Source organism: Oncorhynchus tshawytscha, linkage group LG26 (assembly GCF_018296145.1).
Source record: "Oncorhynchus tshawytscha isolate Ot180627B linkage group LG26, Otsh_v2.0, whole genome shotgun sequence".
NCBI classification, from domain to species: domain Eukaryota; kingdom Metazoa; phylum Chordata; class Actinopteri; order Salmoniformes; family Salmonidae; genus Oncorhynchus; species Oncorhynchus tshawytscha.
Window position 1 is genome coordinate 42,112,539 of NC_056454.1, and position 15,036 is coordinate 42,127,574.

The following is a 15,036-nucleotide window of genomic DNA, read 5'->3' on the forward strand; positions in this document are numbered from 1 at the left end:
GAAAAGGAGAGGCAGGGGATAGAGAGAGAGCAGGAGAGGCAGGGGAGATAGGCGAGGAAAGGAAGAGGAGGGAGAGAAGGAGAGGTAGGAGGGAGAGAGAGGGAGAGAGAGAAGGAGAGGTAGGGGAGAGAGGTGAGGAAAGGAAGAGGAGAGTAAGAAGTGGGGTGTAAGGGAAGACCAAGTGAGAGAAGGAGATGAGAGGGATGAGAGGCAGAGAGGGAGGGTAGTAAGTAAGAGGGAAGACCACTCACCTTCTCACTACCAGCTGGATCCACCAGGTACACTTCTCACCTTCTCACTACCAGCCAGATCCACCAAGTAGACTTCTCACCTTCTCACTACCAGCCAGATCCACCAGGTAGACTTCTCACCTTCTCACTACCAGCCAGATCCACCAGGTAGACTTCTCACCTTCTCACTACCAGCCTGAGCCACCAGCCACCTTCTCACTACCAGCCTGAGCCACCGGGTAGACTTCTCACCTTCTCACTACCAGCCTGAGCCAGATCCACCTTCTCACTACCAGCCTGATCCACCAGGTTTCTCACCTTCTCACTACCAGCCTGATCCACCAGGTAGACTTCTCACCTTCTCACTACCAGCCTGAGACTTCTCACCTTCTCCTACCAGCCTGATCCACCAGGTAGACTTCTCACCTTCTCACTACCAGCCTGAGCCACCGGGTAGACTTCTCACCTTCTCACTACCAGCCTGAGCCACCGGGTAGACTTCTCACCTTCTCACTACCAGCCTGAGCCACCGGGTAGACTTCTCACCTTCTCACTACCAGCCAGATCCACCAGGTAGACTTCTCACCTTCTCACTACCAGCCAGATCCACCAGGTAGACTTCTCACCTTGTCACTACCAGCCAGATCCACCAGGTAGACTTCTCACCTTCTCACGACCAGCCTGAGCCACCGGGTAGACTTCTCACCTTCTCACTACCAGCCTGAGCCACCGGGTAGACTTCTCACCTTCTCACTACCAGCCTGAGCCACCGGGTAGACCTTACCAGCCTCACCCTTCTCACTACCAGCCTGATCCACCAGGTAGACTTCTCACCTTCTCACTACCAGCCTGATCCACCAGGTAGACTTCTCACCTTCTCACTACCAGCCTGATCCACCAGGTAGACTTCTCACCTTCTCACGACCAGCCTGAGCCACCGGGTAGACTTCTCACCTTCTCACTACCAGCCTGAGCCACCGGGTAGACTTCTCACCTTCTCACTACCAGCCTGATCCACCAGGTAGACTTCTCACCTTCTCACTACCAGCCTGAGCCACCGGGTAGACTTCTCACCTTCTCACTACCAGCCTGAGCCACCGGGTAGACTTCTCACCTTCTCACTACCAGCCTGATCCACCAGGTAGACTTCTCACCTTCTCACGACCAGCCTGATCCACCAGGTAGACTTCTCACCTTCTCACTACCAGCCTGATCCACCAGGTAAAGTTGTCCTGACAGCTTCAGTTCTATCTCTATGTTCTCCTGCTTGATGTTGATCAGGAAGATGCTGTGACTGCGATAACTGTGCTCATGCATGTCTGTGTGGACAAATAAACAGCAACACAACATTTGAGTGGTAGCACAGAAAATGGGCTGTCTTTTGCTGAATCACTGGATGTCAAATGTAGTTCAAATGTATTTATTCATTAAATGTGTGATTCCAGAGGAAAAGAGAAGCACTTACTTGTAACAGACACGTGATGATTGGACTTTCCCTCATCGATGACATCCATAACCTCTTCTGGACTGGACACAAAGCGTTCCGTACAGCACTGTGTGTGAAAGTGGGAATGTGTGTGAAGCTGAGGTAAATGTTGCATCAGAACAACAATATTGTGGGGTATTTACCAGAAATATTATTTACTGTGCTTTGTGAATGAACAATAATATTATCAACAATTGAAATAATTTCTGTTTATAGCACTTTAGCAACAGAGATTGGATACCCACCTTAACATAGGGCACCTTGTTTTTGTCCTCATGCACCGCCAGGTTGGTCTTTGACACTGAAAAAGAAAAATGGCAGAAAATATTTAAATCAGAATTGTCCACCTCATATTTCAGAAATCCAAACTTTAGTAAAACTAGAAAGTCTTTACTCACCATCCAATAAGTCAGCAACAGGTGTGGCTGAAATAGCCGACACCACTAATTTGAAGTGGTGTCCACATACTTTTGTATATATAGTGTATGTTGTGTCTTTATACATCTCCTACTTTGAAATCTACTTAGACAAAATCAGAGACTTATTGGATGGTGAGTAAAGACTTTCTAGTTTTAATAAAGTTTGGATTTCTGATATATGATGTGGACAATTCTGATTTATCAGAACTGATGCAAGCAGTAGATATTCGTCCACACAGACATGAATGAGCACAGTTCTCGCAGTCACAGCATCTTCCTATAAAATTGAGCACACAGCCATGCGCTCTCCATAGACAAACACTGACAAAATAATGGCCTTACTGAAGAGCTCAGTGCCTTTCAACGTGGCACCGTCATAGGATGCCACCTTTCTTCAAATTTCTCCCCTGCTAGGGCTGCCCTGGTCAACTGTAAGTGCGGTTATTGTGATGTGGAAATGTCTAGGAGTAACAATGGCTCAGCTGCAAAGTGGTAGGCCACACAAGCTCACAGAACGGGACTGCCAAGTGCTGAAGCATGTAGGGCTTAAAAATGGTCTGTCCTCGGATGCAACACTCACTACCGAATTCCAAACTGTCTCTGGAAGCAGCGCCAGAACAAGATGTGTTCGTCGGGGGATTCATGAAATGGGTTTCCATGGCTGAGCAGCTGCCAAGTGTCGGCTGGAGTGGTGTAAAGCTCGCCGCCATTGGACTCTGGAGCAGTGGAAACGCGTTCTCTGGAGTGATGAATCATGCGTCACCATCTGGCACTCTGAGGGATAAATATGGGTTTGGCAGATGCCAGGAGAACGCTACCTGACCAAATGCATAGTGCCAACTGTAAAGTTTGGTGGAGGAGGAATAATGTTCTGGGGCTGTTTTTCATGGTTCGGGCCACGCCCCTTAGTTCTAGTGAAGGGAATTCTTAAAGCCACAGCAGACAATGACATTCTAGATGATTCTGTGCTTCCAACTTTGTGGGGAAGGCCCTTTCCTGTTTCAGCATGACAATGCCCCACTGCACAAAGCCAGGTCCATACAGAAATGATTTGTTGAGATTGGTGTGGAAGAACTTGACTGGCCTGCACAGAGCCCTGACCTCAACCCCATCGAACACCTTTGGGATGAATTGGAACTCCGACTGCGAGTCAGGCCTAATCGCCCAACATCAGTGCCCAACCTTACTAATGCTCTCATAGCTGAATGGAAGCAAGTCCCGCAGCAATGTTCCAACTTATAGTTGAAAGCCTTCACAGAAGAGTGGAGGCTGTCATAGCAGCAATGTTCCAACTTATAGTGGAAAGCCTTCACAGAAGAGTGGAGGCTGTCATAGCAGCAAAGCGTGTACCAGCTCCATATTAATGCCTTTTGGTCATATAATGTATATCACACACTGCATATAAACAAACCGTTAATAAACAGGACTTTGACAGCATTACTCCTGTGCCAGTCTTGTCCTTGGTGAAGTACCCACTATTCTAACAGACCAGCACTCGGGTTCCTAGGCTTTTGTGTTGGGACCTTCCATTTGGGTTACTACTGGACTATCCCTCAGCCACCACAGCACCTGTTCCATTCACATTGTATATGGTACACATAATACACTGATCATACACTTTCATAACATCTTAATATACATTCTCATATATTGACAAATCCTGCTAAATGATATCTTAACATAGACTATTTGCTCTGAAGGCAAGCTAGCCTAAATTACATGGATACTGAGCACCTAGCCCAGGTTCCGGAGGGGCCATGGTGTGTCTGTTACCTTGATGTGGAACCTAGCCCAGGTTCCGGAGGGGCCATGGTGTGTCTGTTACCTTGATGTGGAACCTAGCCCAGGTTCCAGAGGGGCCATGGTGTGTCTGTTACCTTGATGAACCTAGCCCAGGTTCCAGAGGGGAACCTTGATGTAGCCCAGGTTCCGGAGGGGCCATGTCTGTGTGTCTAGCCCAGGTTCCAGAGGGGCCATGGTGTGTCTGTTACCTTGATGTGGAACCTAGCCCAGGTTCCGGAGGGGCCATGGTGTGTCTGTTACCTTGATGTGGAACCTAGCCCAGGTTCCAGAGGGGCCATGGTGTGTCTGTTACCTTGATGTGGAACCTAGCCCAGGTTCCAGAGGGGCCATGGTGTGTCTGTTACCTTGATGTGGAACTCCAGGTTCTCGTCCATGGGGTAGATGTGGTCAAAGATGTCCCTGCTGATACGGGGATAATACCCATCTGCTGAGAGTCAAGTAGCTCGTCCTGGGAAAAAAAACACTCCTGATCAAATAAACAAGATAGACTACAACACTTAGCATTCCCAAAAGTTGAAATGGCAAGTAGCACTACAGGTTCATTACAGAGGGAAAAAGCACTCACCATTTCTCCTCAAACAAGGGCCTTAACCCTCTTAGCTTTCATAAGGCCCGGGTCCTCCTACTGATGAGAAATATACATGTTACCTCAAGGGGTTTCATTACAAGCTCCTTTGCCAGCCTGAACTTCCTTTACTTTAGTCCCCTCATCCCCCACCTCAATTTCATTCAGTCTTACCTCTCCTAATCCAGCCCAAACATAAGACAAATGATATTGATTTGACAATAGAAGTGTAATGGACTATCACAGTCTGTCATTTGCCTCAGGGCTGATGCCATTCATATGGTAATATGATGCTGGCTAGGTAGACGAGGATAGAGAGATGTATAATAGCATTAATAGCTTAAGCACATAACAAGGGTAGTTTTACATTCTGGTCAGGCTGGCAGCGTGGAAGCTAATCATACTGCCACCATCGCATCCCCGCCCTTCCATTAGCTGCTGAGGAATAATGGAATAAATGTTTTCCAATCTTATCCTGAGGCTTGCTGGGCTGTTTCCAGGGCAACGGCTGCAGCTGAATAGGAGGCTATTGTATGTATGTGGAATCGCATGGTGGCACATCATGTGAACCATGGCGGCGTAACACCTCGCTGCTATTTTGGCGTGCCGTCTGGCATAAGCAGTCAGCCTAAATAAAGGTATGCCAGGAAGGAAGACCCAGCAGGAGGGAAGGACTGCTGGGAATGTTCCCATTCAAGGAGAACCAGACATTTTCTTCCGCAACACAAGCATGAGAGAGATTTTTGCTGAAAAGTCTGTAGGTGATTTATTGTATATGCATACTGACTGGCACCTCCCTTAAATGAAGCAAACATGTTTGACAATCTCAAGTGTCTGCCGCCTGAGTAACCACAGCACAATTTCGATCCGCCTGTAAAAAACATGTTTCCGCAACACTATGTTTAATCGTCTAAAACTCGCTTTTGAAATCATGTTAGGATTATGACTGAGGTAATCACCTTAAAGGGATAGTTCATGCAAAATATATATTTGTGTTAAATTACCCTTACCTTGAGTTGTGTCTGAAGGCCCATGGTGACAGAATCCACAAAAATCCATGATGTAATTTATTTAATGAATGGAAACAGCCGAATCGATGTTCGCAAACCTGCACTGCAAGACGAAACTTCTTCAAAAACGCTTCAAACTAAGTTTGGTAGAGTCAACACTCACGAAGAACCTGTCCAGGTTTTCTTCCACGTGAGAATGTTGTAATTTTGCAATAAAACATTTTAAATGCTCTGATACTTCCTATGGTTTACCGGTTCCTATGTTTATCCGGAAAGCAATCTGTGTCTAAGTGCCTGCCCCAGGAGGACATCATCAATGGAAGACACATACAGATGCCCTGTGCTGTTGCTACGTGAGGTATTAGTTTCAGTGCTGAGGAACTAAATTCCAGCAATTATTTTAGCAGTATAAAAGTTTAAAAAATCCCTGCTAACTCCACTAACTACCGAACTTAGTTTGAAGTGTTTCTGATGTCTCAGCTTGTAGTGCAGCTCTGCTAACATTGGTCCGGCTGTTGCCATTCATGAAATCTGACGATGCTAGTATGCCAACTCCAGGCTGTAGACAGAATTACATAATGGATTATTGTGGATTCTATCACCATGGGCCTTCAGACACAAATCAAGGTAAGGGTAATTTAATCCAAATATAGATTTTGCATTAACTATTCCTTTAAACTCCAGTCACTACCAGCTCAGCCAATGGGTCACTAGATCACCTACAGATGCAGGCAGCAAGGCCAAAAGGTAAACCTGATTTTAGTCTGTACCTCTTGCTCCTCTTTAAACGGTTTTATGTTCCATGAGTCTCTCCTTTGTACTGGCTTGTAAAACTCCATCAAATTAGCTGCTAATGGTCATACTTGTACAGTAGCTTCACTGAAGCCTAACGTCTGCTATCCTTAATCTCTAAAATAATCTCTTTGGTTCTAGCACAAATCCCAATGAGGCATCAAAATGTCCTTCTGACTTACCTCCATGGTGTGGATCTTTCCTGATGAGGTCTGGCCATAGGCAAAGATTGTTCCATTGTACTCGCCCAGCACATCTACAAAATGCAGACACTGGGGTTACGTCTTTCATAATAGCTCTGGAGCGGAGTTGATATGATGATGAAATGATGATGATGATGACAATGAGGAGGAGAAGAGGTCAGATAAAGAGACTGCAGGACAGAGTATCTCTGACCTTTGACGATCTGCTTGGCACAGGCATCGTAGACTTGCTCCTGGGCTGTGTTGGGTGGCAGGACTCGGTCAAACACATAGCGCTTACTCTGCAAGGGACGAAATAAAGCAACTGTTAATGGTCTAATTTCACCGTTAGTCCATTCCTGAGGAACCGTTGTGAGTTATTTTCATCAACCGAACTGAATGTAATGACGTGAATAAAGACTAAACATTTTCCACCTCAGACACGTTCTCACTGTTGAATCTTTTGAGTGCAAAGCAGGGTCTGACAATCTGACAAGGTGAGAAGTGTCCTTATTACATCAAGCAAGGTTCCATGACTGTGGTGACCTTGTTCCCTCCAGATCTCTTTCAGAGTCAGTGTGTCTAGAAGGTGTCACACTAAACCAGTCTCCTCCTGCTCTGAGGTACAACCGCAGGAACTCTAAACAGACCTCAGATCAGTTATCCTGTCACAATAGTACGCCTGTCTGATTATTCACTTAGTATAGGACAGATCACCTGTCTCCTTACACTGTGGGCCTGGAGGTTACTTTGGAGACAGAGACAACCACAGATTTTTCTGCTAATAGCATCCTGGAATGGGCTTGAATGAAGCAGGCCCATAAACAGTTACACAGGAAAACAAAGGATGGAGAGGAGACATTTTCAAGACAAGATTTGTATTTGTATTTATTATGGATCCCCATTAGCCAAGGCAGCAGCTATTCTTCCTGGGGTTTATTATGGATCCCCATTAGCCAAGGCAGCAGCTATTCTTCCTGGTGTACAGCAAAATTAAGGCAGTTATACAATTTTCAAAGCACACAAAGTGTGTGCCCTCGGGCCCCTGCTCCACTACCACATATCTACAACACAAAATCCATGTGTGTGTGTGTGTATAGTGCATATGTTATAATGTGTGTGTATAGTGCATATGTTATAATGTGTGTGTATGCATGTCTCTGTCTATGTTAGTTTTGCTTCAGAGTCCCTGCTGTTCCATAAGGTGTATTTTTTATCCGTTTTTTAAATCTAATTTTACTGCTTGCATCTGTTACCTGATGTATAGTCATGGCTCTATATAGTACTGTGCGCCTCCCATAGCCTGTTCTGGACTTGGGGACTGTGAAGAGACCTCTGGTGGCATGTCTTGTGGGCTATGCATGGGTGTCTGAACTGTGTCCTATGTCATTTAAACAGGCAGCTCAGTGCTTTCAACATGTCAATACCTCTCACAAATACAAGGAGTGATGAAGTCAGTCACTCCTCTACTTTGAGATGGCGGGTTATGAGTGTTTTAGAACTTCTGTGTAGGATGTACAGCACATGTGGATTCACATGTCCATCTGTGTAGGATGTACAGCACATGTGGATTCACATGTCCATCTGTGTAGGATGTACAGCACATGTGGATTCACATGTCCATCTGTGTTTGTGAAATGTCATTGAATGCCTGTGTGAATGTGTGCATGGGGAGCTAGAAGTGCCACAGTCAGAAATACTCTCCCTCCTCTTCCATAGCAAGCGTGTGTATTTATGTGTGTGTGTAGTTGTGCATGTGGGTGTGTGTAGTTGTGTATGTGTCTCTCATCCCTCTTGGAGACACACCACCACCAGGCACTACTCTATACTGCTGTAGGAGTGAAATAGTGCTTCCCACTGTGTTGTTGTCCTGCTAGTCTAATCTAAAAAAAAATATCTGGGACAGTTGACATTCGGTCAGACTGATTTCAAACCCATGTAATTACCTTAGTTTAACAAAGGAGATTAATTGAAAAGCAGCAGAACTGATGGATCTTATAATGAGAGGTTCCTCCTGGCTAAGAGTGGGTTTACTCACCCTGGGGCTTTGATGGAGTGAGGTGGGGGTGGGATTCATTCAACTGAAGGTCATATGCATTTTCCCCGTCAAGCAACAGTGTTTCTAGCTATCCTCCAGAGTCCCCAGTTACATCAAGCAACAGGGTTCTAGCTATCCTCCAGAGTCCCCAGTTTCATCAAGCAACAGGGTTCTAGCTATCCTCCAGAGTCCCCAGTTTCATCAAGCAACAGTGTTCTAGCTATCCTCCAGTCCCCAGTTTCATCAAGCAACAGGGTTCTAGCTATCCTCCAGAGTCCCCAGTTTCATCAAGCAACAGGGTTCTAGCTATCCTCCAGAGTCCCCAGTTTCATCAAGCAACAGTGTTCTAGCTATCCTCCAGTCCCCAGTTTCATCAAGCAACAGGGTTCTAGCTATCCTCCAGAGTCCCCAGTTTCATCAAGCAACAGGGTTCTAGCTATCCTCCAGAGTCCCCAGTTTCATCAAGCAACAGTGTTCTAGCTATCCTCCAGTCCCCAGTTTCATCAAGCAACAGTGTTCTAGCTATCCTCCAGAGTCATGTTCATCAAAGCCCTTGAATAAGTATTTGGAAAGTATTCAGACCACTTGACTTTTCCCCCCTCATCAATCTACACACAATACTCCATAATGACGAAGCAAAAACATTTAAAAAAAATTGTGGGCAAATTCAAAAATAAATAAAGCCGAAATATCAAATTTACATAAGTATTCGGACCCTTTACTCAGTACTTTGTTGAAGCCCCTTTGGAAGCGATTACAGCCTTGAGTATTCTTGGGTATGACACTTCAAGCTTGGCACACCTGCATTTGGGGAGTTTCTCCCATTCTTCTCTGCAGATCCTCTCAAGCTCTGTCAGGTTGGATAGGGAGCATCGCTGCTCAGCTATTTTCAGGTCTCTCCAGAGATGTTTAATCAGGTTCACGTCCAGGTTCTGGCTGGCTGGTCCACTCAAGGACATTCAGAGACTTGTCCCGAAGCCACTCCTGCATTGTCTTGGCTGTGTGCTTAGGGTCATTGTCCTGTTGGAAGGTGAACCTTCACCCCCAGCCTGAAGTCCTGAGTGCTCTGGAGAAGGTTTTCGTCAAGGATCTCTCTGTACTTTGCTCCGTTCATCTTTCCCTCAATCCTGACTAGTCTCCCACATCCCCACAGCATGATGCTGCCTCCACCATGCTTCAACGTAGAGATAGTCCCATGTTTCCTCCAGACGTGACCCTTGGCATTCAGGCCAAAGAGTTCAATCTTGGTTTCATTAGACCAGAGAATCTTGTTTCTCATGGTCTGAGAGTCCTTTGGGCAAACTCAAAGCGGGCTGTCATGTGCCTTTTACTGAGGAGTGGCTTCCGTCTGGCCACTCTACCATAAAGGCCTGATTGGTGGAATTTTGCGGAGATGGTTGTCCTTCTGGAAGGTTTTCCCATTTCCACAGAGGAACTCTGGACCATTGGGTTCTTGGTCACCTCCCCGACCAAGGACCTTCTCCCCCAAATGCTAGGTTGGCCGGGCAGCCAGCTCTAGGAAGAGTCTTGGTGGTTCCAAACGTCTTCCATTTAAGAATGATGGAGGCCACGGTGTTCTTGGGGACCTTCAATGCTGCAGACATTTTTTGGTACCCTTCCCCAGATCTGTGCCTCGACACAATCCTGCCTCGGAGCTCTAGAGACAATTCCTTCGACCTCATGGCTTGGTTTTTGCTCTGACATGCACTGTCAACTGTGGGACCTTTATATAGACAGGTGTGTGCCTTTCCAAATCATGTCCAATCCACTGAATTTACCACAGGTGGACTTCAATCAAGTTGTAGAAAAATCTCAAGTATAATCAATGGAAACAGGATGCATCTGAGCTCAATTTCGAGTCTCATAGCAAAGTGTCTGAATACTTCTGTAGATAAGGTATTTCTGTTTTTTAGATTTAATACATTTGCAAACATTTATAAAAACCTGTTTGCACTTTGTCATTATGTGGTATTGTGATGTCATTATGGGGTATTGTATGTAGATTGATGAGGGAAATGTTTTATTTGATCCATTTTAGAATAAGGCTGTAGCGTAACAAAAGGAGAAGGGGCCTGAATACTTTCCAGCAGTGACCATGTAGCTAGAATTGTAACATAGTCTAGTCTAGTTTATATTGTTTTGTCAGCATAGTAGTTTAAATTAATAGAAAGTCGGTAAACAGAATGACAAACAAATAAGATGTTGGACAACTGGAGACAACTCACCCTAAAAATTGACTGAAATTAAATACAGTAGAATTCCACAGAATAATTTATGCCTGTAGGGAGAGACTGTCTGGTGTGCCGGCTTTCACATTCTCCACTGTGTGTCGCAGTAGTTTGTGAAGACTACACCCTACACTACTACCCCTAATTCCCCCGTGGCCGGCTACAGCCAGGGAGCCAATTGGAACGTCAGGGCTGCTTTACTGTGATGAAACACTTATTTGAGCTGTGCTGTCACGTTACCCAGATAGAGTAAAATGTCTTAATAGGTTCAGAACGCTCTCCTCCTGTCTACCGACACTCTGGGGAGGCCAGTGTCCCATACAGTTTAACAGTACCACATGGAATTGAAAGTTCACAGACCCCAGTATTTAGTGCTGGCCCTCAACTTCACATTACTGTCTGTTGGTGTTGGGCAATAGCTCTTTATGTACCATGGTTTCAGGGGGCATTGTTGTACAATGTTGTTTATTCATGGGTCTCAAACTCCATCTGTAACTGCAACACTGATCCACAACATTGATCCATAAAAGTATTTTATCTTTGCCTCTCTTTGTTCTGGACCAGCTTTCTGACAGAGGAGCGACTTTTCTTTTATAGTGTAGGCAAGGGGTCAAGGACCCCAATAGTGGGAGAGAGAGAGAAAGCTGTTGTTCAGCTGTTGAGTGATGCAGACTTCTCCCTCTCTCTCTGTTTCCCTTCCTCTCCCACTCTTCCTCTCTCTACCCCCTCCCCCTCTCTCTCTCTCTGTTTCCCTTCCCCTCTCTACCCCCTCTCCCTCTTGCTCTCTCACTCTTCCCCTCTCTACCCCCCTCTCCGTCTTGCTCTCTCACTCTTCCCCTTTCTACCCCCCCTCTCTCTGTTTCCCTTGCTCTCTCATTCTTCCCCTCTCTAACACCCCCCCCTCTCTCTCCCTCTCTGTGACAGGAAGGCTGTCTGCTGTGTCTCAATCTCTTGTTCAGTCGAGAGCAAGATCTTCTCAGCATTGTTAAGGTACTGCTTTGTGTTCTGGGAGAGAGAGAGAGGGGGGGGGTAGAGAGGGGAAGAGTGACAACTGTCAAAGAGACAAGGTTGCAACTCTCAATCATTCCAAACTCCAAAGAGACAAGGTTGTCACGCTCAATCATTCCAACTGTCAAAGAGACAAGGTTGTCACTCTCAATCATTCCAACTGTCAAAGAGACAAGGTTGCCACTCTCAATCATTCCAACCTCCAAAGAGACAAGGTTGTCACTCTCAATCATTCCAACCTCCAAAGAGACAAGGTTGTCACTCTCAATCATTCCAACCTCCAAAGATACAAGGTTGTCACTCTCAATCATTCCAACCTCCAAAGAGACAAGGTTGTCACTCTCAATCATTCCAACCTCCAAAGAGACAAGGTTGCCACTCTCAATCATTCCAACCTCCAAAGAGACAAGGTTGTCACTCTCAATCATTCCAACCTCCAAAGAGACAAGGTTGTCAGGTTGTCTCTCAATCATTCCAACTCCAAAGAGACAAGGTTGTCACTCTCAATCATTCCAACCTCCAAAGAGACAAGGTTGTCACTCTCAATCATTCCAATCTCCAAAGAGACAAGGTTGTCACTCTCAATCATTCCAACTCCAAAGAGACAAGGTTGTCACTCTCAATCATTCCAACCTCCAAAGAGACAAGGTTGTCACTCTCAATCATTCCAACCTCCAAAGAGACAAGGTTGCCACTCTCAATCATTCCAACCTCCAAAGAGACAAGGTTGTCACTCTCAATCATTCCAATCTCCAAAGAGACAAGGTTGCCACTCTCAATCATTCCAACCTCCAAAGAGACAAGGTTGCCACTCTCAATCATTCCAACCTCCAAAGAGACAAGGTTGCCACTCTCAATCATTCCAACCTCCAAAGAGACAAGGTTGCCACTCTCAATCATACCAACCTCCAAATAGACAAGGTTGTCACTCTCAATCATTCCAACCTCCAAAGAGACAAGGTTGTCACTCTCAACCATTCCAATGTCTTTGTAAGAGAACGTGTTCAATATAGAATGAACTAGTAACACGCCACGTCTCCTTTAAAGGCACCTCAGGTCAATACACCCCATGTGTTCTAATTGACATGTAAGCATTACTTCAGCCTAGCTTGAAAGACAAATAGGAAACCCACAGCAATATGGCAGAAATATGCCAGATTTACAAATGTGATCACACACACACTATATCCCACAATCTCAATAAATGATGTGAACACACACACACACATACACTATATCCCACAATCTCAATAAATGATGTGAACACACACACACACACTATATCCCACAATCTCAATAAATGATGTGAACACACACACATACACTATATCCCACAATCTCAATAAATGATGTGAACACACACACATACACTATATCCCACAATCTCACACACACACACACACACTATATCCCACAACATAAATGATGTGAACACACACACACACACACACTATATCCCACAATCTCAACACACACACACACTATATCCCACAATCTCAATAAATGATGTGAACACACACACACACTATATCCCACACAATAAATGATGTGAACACACACACACACACACACACACACACACTCAATAACACACACACATCTCAATAAACACACACACACACACACACACACTATATCCCACATCTCACACACACACACACACACACACACTATATCCCACAATCTCAATAAATGATGTGTGAACACACACACATACACTATATCCCACAATCTCATAAATGATGAACACACACACACACACACATACACTATATCCCACAATCTCAATAAATGTTGTGTGAACACACACACATACACTATATCCCACAATCTCAATAAATGATGTGTGAACACACACACACACACGCAGCAAGCACACGCAAACACAAACACGTGGTCAAGATGCCATTTTCTCAATAATAGATGTTGTCCCAAAGGAACAGACCTTTGCTCTGCTGGAGAGCATGGTTTCCATCCCACATGAAGGATTCAGAACAAGCATTATTAAATCAAATCAAAGTTTATTTGTCACGTGCGCAGAATACAACCTTACAGTGAAATGCTTACTTACAGGCTCTAACCAACAGTGCAAAAATGGTATTAGGTGAACAATAGGTAAGTAAAGAAATAAAAACTACAGTAAAAAGACAGTGAAAAATAACAGTAGTGAGGCTATATACAGTAGAGAGGCTATATACAGACACCGGCTACATACATACAAATCAACATGCTCTCATTGTGTGCTGTGGACATCACTATGGTGGAAGACTGCCTGACTAGGAATGTCTTTCAGCAGAATTAACCTTCTCTGCATCACCTAGGGAAAGTAAAGACAACATGCTCCTTTGGCAAAGCTGATGCAGAGAGGGAGAGTTCATGTGTTGCTGTGGGAGAAAACGGGTCAGATGTACACCTGTACAGCATGTGACCAGCCATACGCTCTCCTGCTCTTGGTCAGGGATAGCTGGTGTAAGAGCACATGCAGCAACTGTATGTCTGTGTGTTTGTAATTGTTGATGATGATTCCAGCCAGTGACCTTCTACTCCCCTGTCAATCATTTCTAATGACCTTCAGCCTCCATCGTCATGGAGACAGAATTACCCAAGAGACTGTGCTCCTGCCTCTGTTTTGAGGGAACATTTATCAATAGTAAAGAAAGACACAGCACTATTTCACCCCTATAAAACACACAGACTGGAATAAGGCTGAACTTGTTCGCTTTAACACTGAAGAAAGTCTATCCCCTCAATAGCCTACACATTGTAGTCTCATGTCAATGTTTACAACAATGTATTTTAAACTATAACACATACAAATGAATCATTCAGTTCAATATAATGTACACAGTATCTGTTAAATCATTCATGTTCTTTTTATTTCTCATTTAATTTGCGACCGGTGTGAAGCTGTTTGAGGCTTTGCAATTATATCAATGAAATCATCAGCTTCTTTCTGATAAGCAATTAGACTACTGTAGGTTACAAAATTGAAATTATACTGCAAATCAATACCTCTAATTGTCGGGGCAAGAATAAGAGGATTACATGGTGCATTGCTTTATTTTACATGATACTCTAGACTTCTAGTGAATATCTCATTTATGTATCTTTCTGAATTAGTGGAACAGACAGTAAGAACTAGACTAGGCCTAAGTGTGTGTGTGTGTGCGTGTTTGAGTGGGTTACCTAACACTTCCCACTTCCCCCACTTTACAAATGATCCATACATTCACGGCTGTGCTTCCCTTTGTAGTCTGTAATAGTTTGCAAGCCCT

At 44.8% G+C, this 15,036-nt stretch overlaps 1 pseudogene; it reads right to left on the reverse strand.

Annotated features, from left to right (window-relative positions):
• Window positions 1-15,036, reverse strand: part of LOC112224877 — a 42,933-nt pseudogene that overhangs the window by 26,416 nt on the left and 1,481 nt on the right.